Source organism: Monodelphis domestica, chromosome 5 (genome assembly GCF_027887165.1).
Source record: "Monodelphis domestica isolate mMonDom1 chromosome 5, mMonDom1.pri, whole genome shotgun sequence".
Taxonomy (NCBI): domain Eukaryota; kingdom Metazoa; phylum Chordata; class Mammalia; order Didelphimorphia; family Didelphidae; genus Monodelphis; species Monodelphis domestica.
This window is the reverse complement of record NC_077231.1, coordinates 30,123,212-30,137,005: the sequence shown is the minus strand read 5'-3', so window position 1 is coordinate 30,137,005 and position 13,794 is coordinate 30,123,212. Positions and strand designations below refer to the sequence as shown.

Sequence of the window (13,794 nt, the reverse complement as noted above, 5' to 3'; positions counted from 1 at the left end):
AGATAATTCAGCATATTTCTATTTATCCCAAGTTTCTACTGCCTCTTGTTAGGACATTTTTAAAAAAGAGTTGAAATCTTTTGTCTTTCGATCACCTTCATTTTGTAATACCTCATCTCCCCTCCACCATTCATTTCTTAGGACAAAAAAATTAAAAATAAATCTGAAAAAGGCAGTTTGGCAACATTGGTACCCCTCCCCCATCCCACCCTTCCTTCAAACACACAGCCCTGTACAGAAGGGAAGAACCCCAAGACTGGAGATTTTGAACAGGAAAGAACTTTAGAAGCCATTTGTTCTAATCCCTCTTTTCTTTTTTTTTTTTTTTTTAAATTCCTTTTTAAAAAATTTAGACTATTTTCCATGGTTACATGAGTTATGATTTTTCTCTTCCCTCTTCCCTCTGCCCTCCTGGAGCTGACAAGCAGTTCCACTGGGTTATATGTGTATCACTGTTCAAAACCTATTTCCATGTTATTCGTATTTGTAATAGAGTGATCTTTTAACATCAAAACCCTAATCAAATCCCCACTGAATTATGCGATTGATCATATGTTTTTCCTTACAGTTCTTTCTCTGGATGTGGTTAATGGCTCTTGCAAAGATGCTCAAGGTCACACAGAGAGGAAGCATCTGAGCTGGAACTGAAATCCAGATCCTTTTCTTTTCTACAATGTTGTAGAAGAAAAAAGTTACATTTTAGCCCACATCTGTCAAGTTCTACAACAAAGTCAAACAAAGATACATAATTTAAGTTAGAGTTTCTGATTTAGCAAACACATCAATACTTATATTAATGCTGGATCACCTTTGGGGGGAAAATATCTTCTTAAAACCAATTCCATCTTCTAAGTTTTCCCCTTGCATTTAGGTCAAAGGTAGATTAAAAGTGATTTCACTGGAACAGAGAACTCTAGGAGGAAGAAACTCAGTCTATTTATGTAAAGCTACCAACTTCTCTGCAATTTATAGACTTTGAGGGTTATCTGGAGACACCAACAGGTAGGTGACTTTCCCAGTGCACACAGCCAGTAAAGTGTCATAGATAGATCTGAAATCTGGCTCCAAGACGATCTCTATTGTAGGAAGGTAGAGAGATTCTTCTCTTAATTGAATTAAACAGAAAGATGGCTTTCTTCTTAGTTTGGCCACCATAAGTAAGATAAACTCTCTCTAAAGATGTCTTTGGTTATTAAGATTCCTTTCCCAAAATTGCCTTCTATTCAAGAAAGATCAGAACACTGTCACCATATTCCTTCCTTGCTTCCTTCCTTGCTTCCTTCCTTGCTTCCTTCCTTCCTTGCTTGCTTGCTTCCTTGCTTGCTTGCTTCCTTCCTTGCTTGCTTGCTTGCTTCCTTCCTTCCTTCCTTCCTTCCTTCCTTCCTTCCTTCCTTCCTTCCTTCCTAAATATTGATTCCAAGGCAAAAAAGTGATAAGGGCTAGGCAGTTGGGGTTAAGTGACTTGCCCAGGGTCACACAACTAGGCAGTGTCTGAGGCCAGCATATTATTTATTAATATTTCTAACAGTGGAAGACTTTGTGCTCTATGCTTCCAAAAAGGCTAAGCTACCTTCAAGATTAGGACATTCCTTTTGAAAAAAAGTAATAGAACTAGAAAGAAACCAAGCTTGTAAACCAAACTTGTGTTGTTCATACCTTTTTTGCTACTTAGATATTCAAAACATAGTGATGACTAAACCTCCTCATCTAGAGTTGATGAACTTAAGATATGGAAAAATGTAGATCTTTTTGGACCTGGTTAGTGTGCAAATTGGCTTTGCTGGACTTTGCGTCTTTAAAGATTTTTCTCCTCCTTTTGCATAATGATGAGAGGATAAGGGGAGGGACAGATTAATTTTTAAAAGAATATTTCTGCTATAATACAGCACATTTATTTCAATGTAACTTATTACTATCTAGTAGTGTTGCTCTGGCACTGAACCACACTCCCAGAGAGGAATGGTAAAAATATACTATGTCATTTTGCTACTAAAAAAAGTACAAGTACTGCCTTAATAGGGTAGGGATGCTATTGATAGTTCTGCTATTGGGAATGAATGGGGAGTATTTATTGAAAAAAATGTGGAGTTAAAGTGCACATTACTTGGCTTTTTAAATCATTGTATTGCTAACACACATATCGTGTAATAAAATAAAAAATAAAATGTAAATGACAAAAAACTCCAATGAAAACCTTTTTGACTTTAATGACGAACATCAGGATGACTATCTTGAAATCTGAGAACTCCTCAGAGAAACCTCTAGTCAGTCAGGCAGAAAGTCAAAACATAACCTGTCATTCATGTGATTTTCTTCCTAGTGGATATCTGCCTCTCTCCTCTCCTTTTAGTTGCTTAGCCCACAGTAGGAGCTTAATTAATGCTTGTTAGCTGACTCTTTCATCAGCTCCTATGAGTTCAATTATTTCTATGTTTATCATTCCCAAATTTTTATTTCTAGCCCGTCTTTCTCTCAAAATCCCAGGCCTGCTTGACATTTCGAATTGATATCCTGTACACATCTCAAATTCAACATGTAAAAAACAGAATTCATTATCTTTCTTCCCAGACTCACTCCTCCTCCAACCATCCCTGTTACTGTCAATGGGACCACCTTCATCCCAGTCACCAGGTTCACAATCTTGGTGTCATCCTCAGCTCCTGTGCCCTTTACTCAGTTACTGAATCTTGCCATTTCTACCCTCACATCTCTTGCATCCTTTCCCTTCTTGTACATTTGCCCCTGTTTGAGGGCACACAGCCTCTTCTGTAATTTAGGCTCACCTCTTTCCTAGACTCCTTGCTGGATTCTTTTGCCCAAGTGTTCATATACACCCAAAGCCTCCTCCTCCCAGCTGCTAAAGTGATTTTTCCTAAAACATAGGTTTGACCACATCATTACCCTACCTATAAACACCTTCAGTGGCTCCCTATTTCCTCCAGAATCAAATATTAATTTGTTTGGCAATAAAAGCTCTTCATAAACTGATCCCTTAATATCTTTCCATTGTTCTTTTTTTTTTTAACCCTTACTTTTAGGAACAACTATAAGACAAAAGGACAAGGGCAAGACAAACAGGGTTAAGTGACTTGCCCAGGATCACTATAGTGATGATATGAAGTATTTGAGGCTAGATTTGAACCCAAGTCCTCCCAACTACAGGCCTGGCTCTCCATCTTCTGTCCTATTTAACTGCCTCACTTTTCCATTATCTGTACATCTCATTCCCCACCATGAATTCTGTGACCCAGCTTTAATTGACTTATTTGCTCTTTCACACTATCTACCACAAAGCTACCTTTGTACTATCTCTCTCCCATGTTTGGAATGCTTTCCTCTACTCAGCTTCCACATTTTAGACACCTTGGCTTCCTTCAAAACTCATCTCAAATGCCCCTTTCTACATGGGATCTTTCTTAGTCCAGCCCTCACCCCCATTTATTAGTGCTTTCCCCTTCTAATTTATTTGCATCTATTCTGAATGTTATGTTGCACATGCCTATTCATATTGATCTTTAGAATATAAACTTCTGGAGCTGTTTTTGCTCTTTCTTCGTATCCTTAACACTTAGAATGGGGCTTGGAAAATAATCAGTGTTTAATAAATCTTGCTGATTGGTGTAGATTCCACTTTTTTGATTATTGGTCGTATTATTTGTCAATGGCTGTGGGTGAGCAAAATCCAGCATTTAGTAGTCATCCATTGGGAAAATGGCACCTGATATCTTTTTTTGGCAATCCCTAGGTGTATTAGATAGCAGACCTTTAGAGAGAGTTGCTGCAATCATTTTCTCAATTAACTGCTTTTTTTTATTCCAATTGAAATTTTTGCAAAAAGCATCCTGATAATTATATAGCAGAACAGTATTTCCTAAAACCATTTGGCCAGCATATACCTTTTAGATTTGAAATATGCTGACAGAACCTGGTGGTCTGAGGCTTGGGAGTAGCCTTTGTGATGAGGAACCAAAGTAGAAGAAAGCCCCTTTCTGTTCTAAAAAGTAAAAATTGGCAATAGTTTGAACCTGTGATATCATCCATATAGGGAATGCCGAAACAGCTTGTACCAAAGCAGGTAGGTGTCTTCTCTGCGACTTATAGCCTGGAAAGTTCCACAGGATAATACAGCCAGCATCTGAAGGAGGGGAATAGGAGCATGTCTTCATCTTCCTGCCTTCAAGACTGGTTCTCAATTCGCCTTTCCATATTGCCTCTTTGTAATTACTAGATAGCTATGAATTATGCCACAGTAGTGGATTTTTAACTGGTTAAGTGATTAGAGCTGGAGCATTAAATAAGTCATCAACATCAAATTTCTAATTTCTAATTAGTGTTGGGTTCCTTTCCCTTTGAAGAACTATAAAAATGGCCTAGAGACAGGAGGTCCTGGGTTCAAACTGGCCTCAGGCACATCATCGCTGTGTGATCCTGGACAAGTCACTTTACCCCCATTGCCTATCCATTACTGCTCTTCTGCCTTGGAACCAATACACAGTATTGCTTTCTAGGGCAGAAGATTGCTTAAAAACAAGTGTTGAAATTATTAGAACTTAAATCTAAACTAATGCTGTTGCTCTCTGCTCAGCCCAGACATCTAGTGCAATAAGGGTCCTTTTGTTGTTATTCAAGCATGTCTGTGTCTTTGTGGACCCCATTTGGGGTTTTCTTGACTGAGATACTGGAGTGGTGTGCCATTTTTCTCTCCAGCTCATTTTACAGGTGAGGAAACAGAGGCAAACAGGATTAAATGACTTGCCCAGGGTCACCCATCTAAGTAAGTGTCTGAGGCTAGATTTGAACTCATATTGATGGGTCTTCTGACTCCATTCCTAGTGTTCTGTTGACTGTGCCCCTAGCTGCCCAATAAGGAACCTGTATGCCATCAAGTTAGTAGTCCTTTCAAAATTTCAGATAATAAAGAGCCTGGGAGCCCTGGGATGCAGAGAAATGGCCTAAATCTAACAAAAGAAGTGCAATAGGGATAAGTTTCTACAATTTGATTTAAATGCCCCCAAAAGAAATTGTACAAGATGGGGCTATGTTTGGAATACCCAGGCTAATAGCAACTCATGTGAAAAAGACGTGGGGATTTTTGTTTACATCATGGCATGGCCATCAAAAACACAAACACGATCTCAAAGTTACATTTATAGGTAGGTAACCAGGGCAGAAGAATAGGACATTGCAAAAAGCATTAGATTTGCCATCTGGGAACCTACATTGAATACTAGCTTTGTGACTTTAGGCAAGTCACTTAACAGAGTACACAAGTGATCTCTAGAGAGGTGGAATGGGGATAATATCCATATTAAATGCCTACTGGGTTACTGAGGAGGATAAGAGGAATAAAGGCATGGGCTAAAATCCGAAGTCTACCAGACCACATCAAGAGGTCCATTGCCAAAGAAATGGATGATCCATGTGAGAAAGGGCTTTGGAACCACTGCTATGGTTTTCAGTGTTCAGTGGAAGGAGCAAAGGATCCCGAGCTTAGAAAAGGTGCAGAGGGGAGGATCTGTGGCCCTCTAGAGACTGGAAGAGGTGACCACATACATAGGAAAGAGATATTTGCTTCACTTTTTCATTGGAGTTGAAAAGAAGCACCAATGTGCAAGACTTAGAGGGCAGTAGATGCCAGCTAACACAAGCAGAGAGAAGTTTAGTTGTCTTAGAGCTGGGATAAGCCTCCACTTCTAAGTTCCAGGGCTAAGTTTCCCTTGTATTGGGAATCAATTAGAGGTTTGGAGGCGGGAGGCTTTGGAGAGGGGGCAGGATTTGGACCGGACAGTCTCTGAATGAGGTTTTTTCAAGATTTAGATGAGAAAGGTGAAAAGTTGTTGAGCCACAAAAAATATTTTAAAGAGCTAGGCTTAAATATAAAAGAGGATTTTGAAGGTTCAGGTAGTAAGAATGCTTGTCAAGGGAGGTTAATTTGATGGTAGGATACAAGACTTAGTGCTGAAAGTGAGGCATACTGAGAACATTTATTTATTAAGTGTTAAAAACAGTTTAAGATGCCAACAGTGGCATTTAAACAGTTAACTGATTAAAACTTGACAATCCAATGTTAAAACCAATAATAAAAAACATGGAAAGCCTTCTTTCTGCTGGTTCTTCACCTGGTAACTTTCCCCTATATAGATACAGACAAATAAAAATGTCAGATGGATACTTCTCAATCATTCAACAAACATTTATTAAACACCTACTATGTGCCAGGCATGATGCTGAGTGCTGAATTTCTCCCCAAGGATTATAGTCACATGCACACCAAAAAGCAGATTCTTCTTAAAGATCTGGATTAGGGAGTTTGTCATCATTTTGATTAGGCCCACCCTGACCCAATCACCAACATCTAAAACCTCAGAGAGGGAGAGAGAGAATTTGGAATTCAGAATGAGAGAAAATGAATGTTAAAAATTGTTCTTACTGTAATTGGGAAAAATGTAGTTACTAAAAATGACAAAGCTTTGCTTTTGGATACTTTGAGTGCTAAAATGCTTTTAGGCAAAACCTATGTACTAAGCTAGGAAAGAAGCCAAACTGATGTCACTATCTTAGGTCATCATTTTCTAGAATTCTTAGTTTAAAGTTCTAATAATTTCAACACTTGTTTTTAAGCAATCTTCTGCCCTAGAAAGCAATACTGTGTATTGGTTCCAAGGCAGAAGAGCCGTAATGGATAGGCAATGGGGGTAAAGTGACTTGTCCAGGATCACACAGCGATGATATGCCTGAGGCCAATTTGAACCCAGGACCTCCTGTCTCTAGGCCATTTTTATAGTTCTTCAAAGGGAAAGGAACCCTACACTAAACTCAAACTGCTTTCTTGATATCTCCTTACCTCTTGGAAGAAAGACATTATAGGAGAAATTTCTGAAGAAAAAAGTTCACCTTGGGAAGAACTGGTTCTAGGCAATAAAATATTTAGGACTAGGGATTCTTTTCTCCTAAGTTATATTTGGGAGAGTTTCCAATAACATTCTCTAGTGGTAAAGGCCCCATTCTTGCCCTTTACTAGTTTTTCCATAAGGTTCTAGATTTAGAGCTAAGAAAAGACCTTAGAAATCCTGTAGTTTAGTAATTTTCCAAGAAGGAAACTAAAGTTTGTGGATAGGCATTATTTGAAAGGTTCTATAGATAATTTATATGGCAATTATCTTACTGTTAATATAGAGTCAGGATTTCTTTATTCTTAATTTTATTTCTTTTCTGCTTTTACATCTTTTATTTTTAATATTTTTCTAATGCATGTAAGAACTATTTTTAACATTCATTTTGAAAAATTGTGAGTTCCAAATTACTTGCTTCCCTCCCTTTCCCCCTCCTTGAGAAGGCAAGCAATTTGATATAGGTTATAGATGTGTAGTCATGCAAAACATATTTCCATATTAGTCATACTATGAAAGAAAACACAAACCAAAAAATAAAACCCCAAGAAAAAAATAAAGCAATAAAGAGTTTGCACTCAGACCCCATCAATTCTTTGTGTGGAGGTAGAAAGCATTTTTTAAAAATCCTGAGTCCTTGGGAGTTGTCTTGGTTCATTGTATTCCTGAGAATAGCTAAGCCATTCACAGTTGAAATATTGTATAATATTGTTATTACTATGTACATTGTTCTTCTGGTTTGCTCACTTCACTTTGTATCAGTTCATGGAAGTCCTTTTTGAAAGCCTCTTGCTCTTTTTATAGTGCAATAGCATTCCTCCTCACAATCAAACTGCAAATTGTTCAGCCATTCCCTGGTTGATGGGCATCCCCTCAATTTTCAATTCTTTGCCACCGTAAAAAGAGCTGCTATAAATATTTGGGTACATGTAAAACCTTTTCCTTAAAAAAACATCTCTGGTATATAGAGACCTAGTAGTGGTACTGCTGGCTCAAAGGGTAGGTAGCGTTTTATAACCCTTTGGTGCATAATTCCAAATTGTCAAGACAGGATTTCACTAGCAAATTTGCTTCCTAGGCCTGGTCAGAGGATAGGAGAAGCATCTGAAATTGACTGGAGAATGACTCAGATTTACAGTTCTTCCCCGTTAGGGCCAGTGAACTTTTAATCTGATTCTAACTTGATCAACTTGTTTTCTCTCCACTCCAAGGCTTTCATTTCCATTTGACTTAAACCAAGAATCAGAGGGTCAGAAGCATACCTGAAGACCAATTTCAGCCTGCGCCAGTGGCTGCTGCTTACCTGTGGCCCATTTCAGCCTTTGGAATCAGCCTGTGTTTGAGCTGCCTGTAATTCTGTCAGATTAAAAATCTAAGGGAAGACATTTCAGAGCATTAGAAGGATCTGAAAGTTAAGACAGACCAGATACCACTTAGTAAGGTTAAATGTCCTGCCTGGGATGTGTCAGGGTTAAGTGAGACTCTTTATTTTATTTTCTTTTTCAAATTTTAGAATTCAAATCTAGCCTTAAAGGGGAATCATGGTTCCCAGGACTCAATTTAACTTTGAGCTTTGCGCTAGGGAAGTTGTTGTTCAGTTATGTCTGACTTTGTGATGCTGTTTGGGGATTTCTTGGCAAACCAAACCAGTAGATTTGCCATTTCCTTCTCTCCAGCTCATTTTACAAAGAAGGAATTGAGGCAAACAAGGGTTAAGTGACTTGCCCAGGGTCACACAGCTAATAAGCCACTGAGGCTGGATTTGAACTCAGAAAGATGAGTCTTCCTGACTTTGGGCTCAGCACTGGGATAGCACTGTGCCACCTAGTTGTCTCACAACTTAGGGAAGAGAAGCTTTTTTTATTCAGCCAAGAGAAAGTTCCCCTTGCCTATAATCTATTACCACAACATTATAATCTTCCTCTTGTTTTGCCTACCAGTTTTGTCTTGACAGGTGTCCTCGTGTTCTTGGAGCTGTTCACGTGGGACCACGTGACGAGCGTTGTATTTGCAGCTAGCCATTTCTCTGGCCCTCCTTGGGTTTCTCTGAACAAAAGAAAGCCCAGCTGTTAGCAGAGGCATTAGGGAAGCTCTTCCTGTCCCTTCTCCTATGCTATGCAAGCTGCCCTCCTCCCTCTTTTACATCGTCTGTTCCTCATACTTTATGGCTGGAGGAGCAAGATGAGGAGGAATACTCACTCTTTTGCATTGTGCCAGGTGGTATTGCAGTCGATTTTCTGAAATGAAATGGCTTGGGTCATAAGGACACTGCGTTTTGTGGTGGTCTTCATCCATGATAGCTGGCCAGCGGAAACCAGAGAGTGGCAAACCGGAAGAAAGAAGGCAACACATGAGGCCAGTGGTCTTGACAATGTCTTTTTCTCCACGCAGAAGTGGGAGACAAGTTTCCTCCTATTCCATTTCTAGGAAAGGCCTGGAGCCACTGCTTTGAGAGTCCCCAGGGAAAGGGATCAGCACTCTGAAGCTCAAAGATACACACTTCTACTCATCAAGTCGGTCTTCCCACCAGTTCAACTTGTGCTGATTGGTTTCTGGGAAGCATAAGATTTTGCTCTCAGAGTGAAGTCCCTGGCAGGTAGGGGCCTGCGCCCACCTCCCTCCCCAAAGAACTGTAGAACTGAACTTGACAATTCCAACATTCATCAAGGATGTAACATACGTGTGGCTCGATGCTAGTGTAGGAGAGGGAAAAAGTTAGTCTCTGAACGCAAGGAACACTGTAACAGGGACACCGCTTCATTCACAATAAGATTCTGGATAACCACTTTGCCATCCGACTCATCCTCTAACTCTGAATCTCTGCTTATTTCATTAGCATTTTTGTCAACCAATAGAGCAGATCTTATACTATCAATACTTTTCTCTAAGTTTTTTTTCAGGGCTTCTAGAAAGCTACATGTCTGCTACATCCCAGTTAAGCTGGGAGAAGCTAGGCCTGAGAAACTCAAATTTCTTCCATACCCTATCAATCCCAAACAGCCAGATGGCTGGAGATATTTAAAAAAAAAAAGAGGCAAAAGATGGTCCTTGCAGGGGCAGCTGGATTGCTCATTGGATAGAGAAGGTGGTTTCCGGTTCAAATGACTTCTCACACTTCCCAGCTGTGAGAGACTCTGGGCAAGTCACTTAACCCCAGTTGCCTAGTCCTTACTGCTTTTCTCCCTCAGAACCAAGACCTAGTATTGATTCTAAGATGGAAAGTAAGGGTTTAAAAAATAATCTTTGTCCTCAAAGAATTTACGGTCTAATGAGGGAGAGTGTCTTAAAGTCCTGGTCCCTTTTCTTAGCTCCCACCAGAGATGTTCATTAAAGCCAAAGGTGTTAAAAAGAACATCTTATTCCAATTCACTGCCTGGGTAGATTAGTCTAAATGCTTGGCATCTTGGTGGAATCTGAAGCATTTGCCCATAAAAAGATCTAGAAAGGAGACACCTTCTTGGAAGGGCCATCCCCTCCGAGGTCAGCTGCCCCTCTTGCCTTCAAAAGGACCTCTTTTTTCCTTTAGAGAGCCCTTCTCACTTTAGATCACTGATCTGTGCCCCGAAGGAACTCGATTAGTTTGGAGAGGAAATTGTTACTCAGAGCAGCCACTTGGAGGCTGGAACGCACGTGCTGTCTGGGGAGCCCAAATGTTAGCTGCCACTCTTACTTCAAGGACTCCCAAGTTACCCAGGCAACAGCTGCAGGCCAGGACTGCTGCAAATACAGCTTAAGAAAATCAGGCATGAATGGTGGGAAGGAGGGAGGTTGAGTTTATCCCAGATCTGCTTTGGATCGTGCCTGGGGCGCTGGCAGAGGGCATAGAGATAGGTTGTCAAATGCCCCAAGGCACATCTGCCATCTAAGTGATTAAGTCCAGGGATTTAGGCACAGGTGCCTCTTAGGAAACGCTGTCACAAGCCAGTGCTTCTGCTCAAAGCTTCCTTGCATTTTAATGATCAGATTAGAGCCAGGAACTGTGCGCTTCACATAAAGGTAGCTGGATGGCCACAAAACAGAAGGACAGGTTCACTAAGTATGGCAGAACGCTCTGAAATCTTGCTAGCAGTGACAGAAGTCATCAAGATCAGAGTTCTTTTGGAGGTGAAGAGAAGGAGGCCTAGTGAGGGGAGAGATCGGCTCAAGGTCATCGAGGTAAGAGGTGAGATTTCAGCGAGGACACCTCACTCCTAATCCACTTTTTACCAAAGAACCAAGCTCCTCCCAAGACTTGTACATGATCTGAGAATCATAGCAAGAAAGGTTTGGAGAAAAGCTTGCTTTTCTTCTTCTTCAAACCACCTATCCTTTGAGCCAGGTAGTAGCCATTAAGGAAGAGTGAGCTGTAGAGCCTGGGTAATTCCCCAGCTGGTTAATCATTTCTCTAATTAGACTAAAGGATTTTGGGCATCCTACTTGAGGGCTCCTTAAAGGTGAGTATTCCAGACTTTAACAGCTCTGTGAACAAATGATTTCACATACGAAAGTGCTAACGTTACTACAACTTTTTGCCAGCCATATCTACTCCCTCCAACCAGTTGAGAGACTTACCTCTTCCTTGTAGTAGTCTTCCTTGATTGTCAAGAATTGAAGGGGAAAGGTCACTCGGTGATTAAAGATTCTTCTAGGAGACAGTAAGAGACAGACAATGAGAATGTCTGCGTGCCCTTCAGAGGAGTGAAAAATGATTTTGACCTCAGTTCTACCTTAACTGCTCCGGCCTGATCCATGCTTCCTCCCTGAAGTGATTGGAAATTGGACTTCGGAGCCCTCATAGGAGAAACTTTTCTGGCTATATCCCTCAGTTTTTTATTAAGGGGCTCCTAATATTTTTTTGTGAAATTGACCCCTTTGGCAATCTAGCGGTCTGTGGAAGAACCCGCATTGTTAAATGGATAAATTATATAGGATTACAAAGGAAACCAATTATGCTGAAATATAATTATCCAAATATTTAATAAATGAAAAAAGTTAACAGAACCCAGGTTAAGAATCTGAGAATTAAGCTTCTTTCATTTGGAAGACAAACATCATTAAAACCCCCAGTATGTATTTGTCACATTGCATGGTGAACAGGAGCATAAAGACACAGTACCCACCCCTCAAGAAGGTTAAACTCCAATTGGAGAGATGAAACACATGAAGGAAACATGATAATTTGCATGTGTAAGTAAATGTTGGAGACTAAATGCCACAGGACATTAGGAGAGGGATCTTAGAGGAAGCAGGGCTACCCTGGTCCTCAAAGGGGGTGGCTACAACTTGGTTTAGTGAAAAAACTGGTGGTGGAGAAGAGAGCCAGGATAACGAAGAAACAATCTGGAGCAGAAATAAGGCCAGGGAAAAGAGAGAAAGAGAGGTAGTCCTAGGTTGTCAGGAAATCCTTACTAACCTTAAACAAAAGAGGCCAATCTCATTGCGGCTGTCCACTTCCTAAATTTAAGAGCTCCCTTTTATGGAGAAAACCAATGGTGTATCTCCAAACCTATTCAGGATATGCTGGCCCCAGTTCCTCCCCCATTGGCCTACCTAGAGGACAGCAGATGATTCCAATCTTTCTAATGATGTGAATTCCACCTGATCCTCTAGCCTCCCAAATCACAAAAGAATAAACCAGAAAGAAAGCCTCAAGACCCTCTTCCTTACACGTCACCCCTCCCCGCAATCTTCTCACAACTAAAAAAAGACTGTGTCCTTCACTACTATTTGATTTTTTTCCATTAGTAATTCATTCTTTCCAGATTGCTCTTTTAAAGACCAAATGCTCTTGGGAAGAAAAACACATTAAGTTCCTAACAACCTAGTGTGAATGAGTTTTCCCCAAGAGCGAGTTAATCCCCTGAGCCCAGGGAGGGTAAAACTGAAAACAAATTTGGCCTACTTCCTGGTTTTACCTAAGCTCCATCCCTTCCTTTCCCCTCCTAAATGACAACAAACAAATAAAACTTGCCAGAAAAACAAAGAATAAAAGAGATGTCTTTGTGTAATATCTTAAAAAAATTTAGTAGGCATTAAAAAAATCTTTATCTTCTCTCTTAGAATTGGTAATAAGTATTGGTTCTATGGCAGAAATTCAGCAAAGGCTAGGCAGTTGGTGATAAGTGACTTGCTCAGGGTCATGAAACTAGGAAGTATCTGAGGTCAAATTTGAATTCAGGTCCTCCTGTTTCCAGGCTTGGCTCTCTACCATCTGGGCTACAAAGCTTCAGCAGGCATCTTTAAAAAAAAACCCAAAAACTAGTGAAATATTTTGGTTCATCAGTTTCTGCCCAATAAGCATCCTCCCTCTCCACACAGAACTTTTCCTTAAAAAACCTTAAGCAAAACTGACTGGGATGGAAAAGCAGACATATCTTCCCTTTGCTACTAATTTCTCATTTTTAATAGGTGCAAGCAAGCATTTATTAAGCCCTTAATATGTGCCAGGAATGGTGTAATGACTGAAGACACAAAGAAATGCCAAATGTGGTCCTTGTACTCAAGGAGTTAAAATTTCAGTGAGATAGACACGATACAATCAACTGGACACTTACAAGATCTGTGCAGTGAAAAGGGAAGGTAATCTCAGAAGGCACTAGCCATTAGGGCAACCAGGAAAGGTGGGATCTGAGCTTCCTCCTAGAAGGAGGCCAGGGAGTCTAAGAGGTAGAGTAAGTAGGAAAGGTATTCTAAGGGGCAGCTAGGTGGCTCAGTGGGTAGAGTGCCAGATTTGGAGGAGCTGGATTCACATCTAACCTCAGCTATTTCCTAGCTGTGTGACCCTGGACAAGTCACCTAACCCCAATTGTTTAGCCTTTACCACTCTTGGAACGAATACTTAGTATTGATTTTAAGACAAAAGGTAAAGGTTAAAAAAATAATTGGATATGGAGATCTAGAGATACTAATACATAGAGATACTAAT

The 13,794-nt window shown here is 40.3% G+C and overlaps 2 long non-coding RNA genes across 2 annotated transcripts; both read right to left on the bottom strand.

Annotated features, from left to right (window-relative positions):
• Positions 1-5,965: 5,965 nt before the first annotated feature.
• On the bottom strand, positions 5,966-8,262 carry LOC107648967 (uncharacterized). Its single transcript, XR_001625910.2, has 2 exons — positions 8,194-8,262; positions 5,966-6,133 (listed from the first exon to the last, which is right to left on the bottom strand). It is a non-coding gene; the product is annotated as an uncharacterized LOC107648967 (long non-coding RNA).
• A 913-nt stretch (positions 8,263-9,175) lies between these two features.
• Positions 9,176-12,391, bottom strand: LOC103100664 (uncharacterized). Its single transcript, XR_008912015.1, has 3 exons — positions 12,283-12,391; positions 11,442-11,514; positions 9,176-9,190 (listed from the first exon to the last, which is right to left on the bottom strand). It is a non-coding gene; the product is annotated as an uncharacterized LOC103100664 (long non-coding RNA).
• Positions 12,392-13,794: the final 1,403 nt, after the last annotated feature.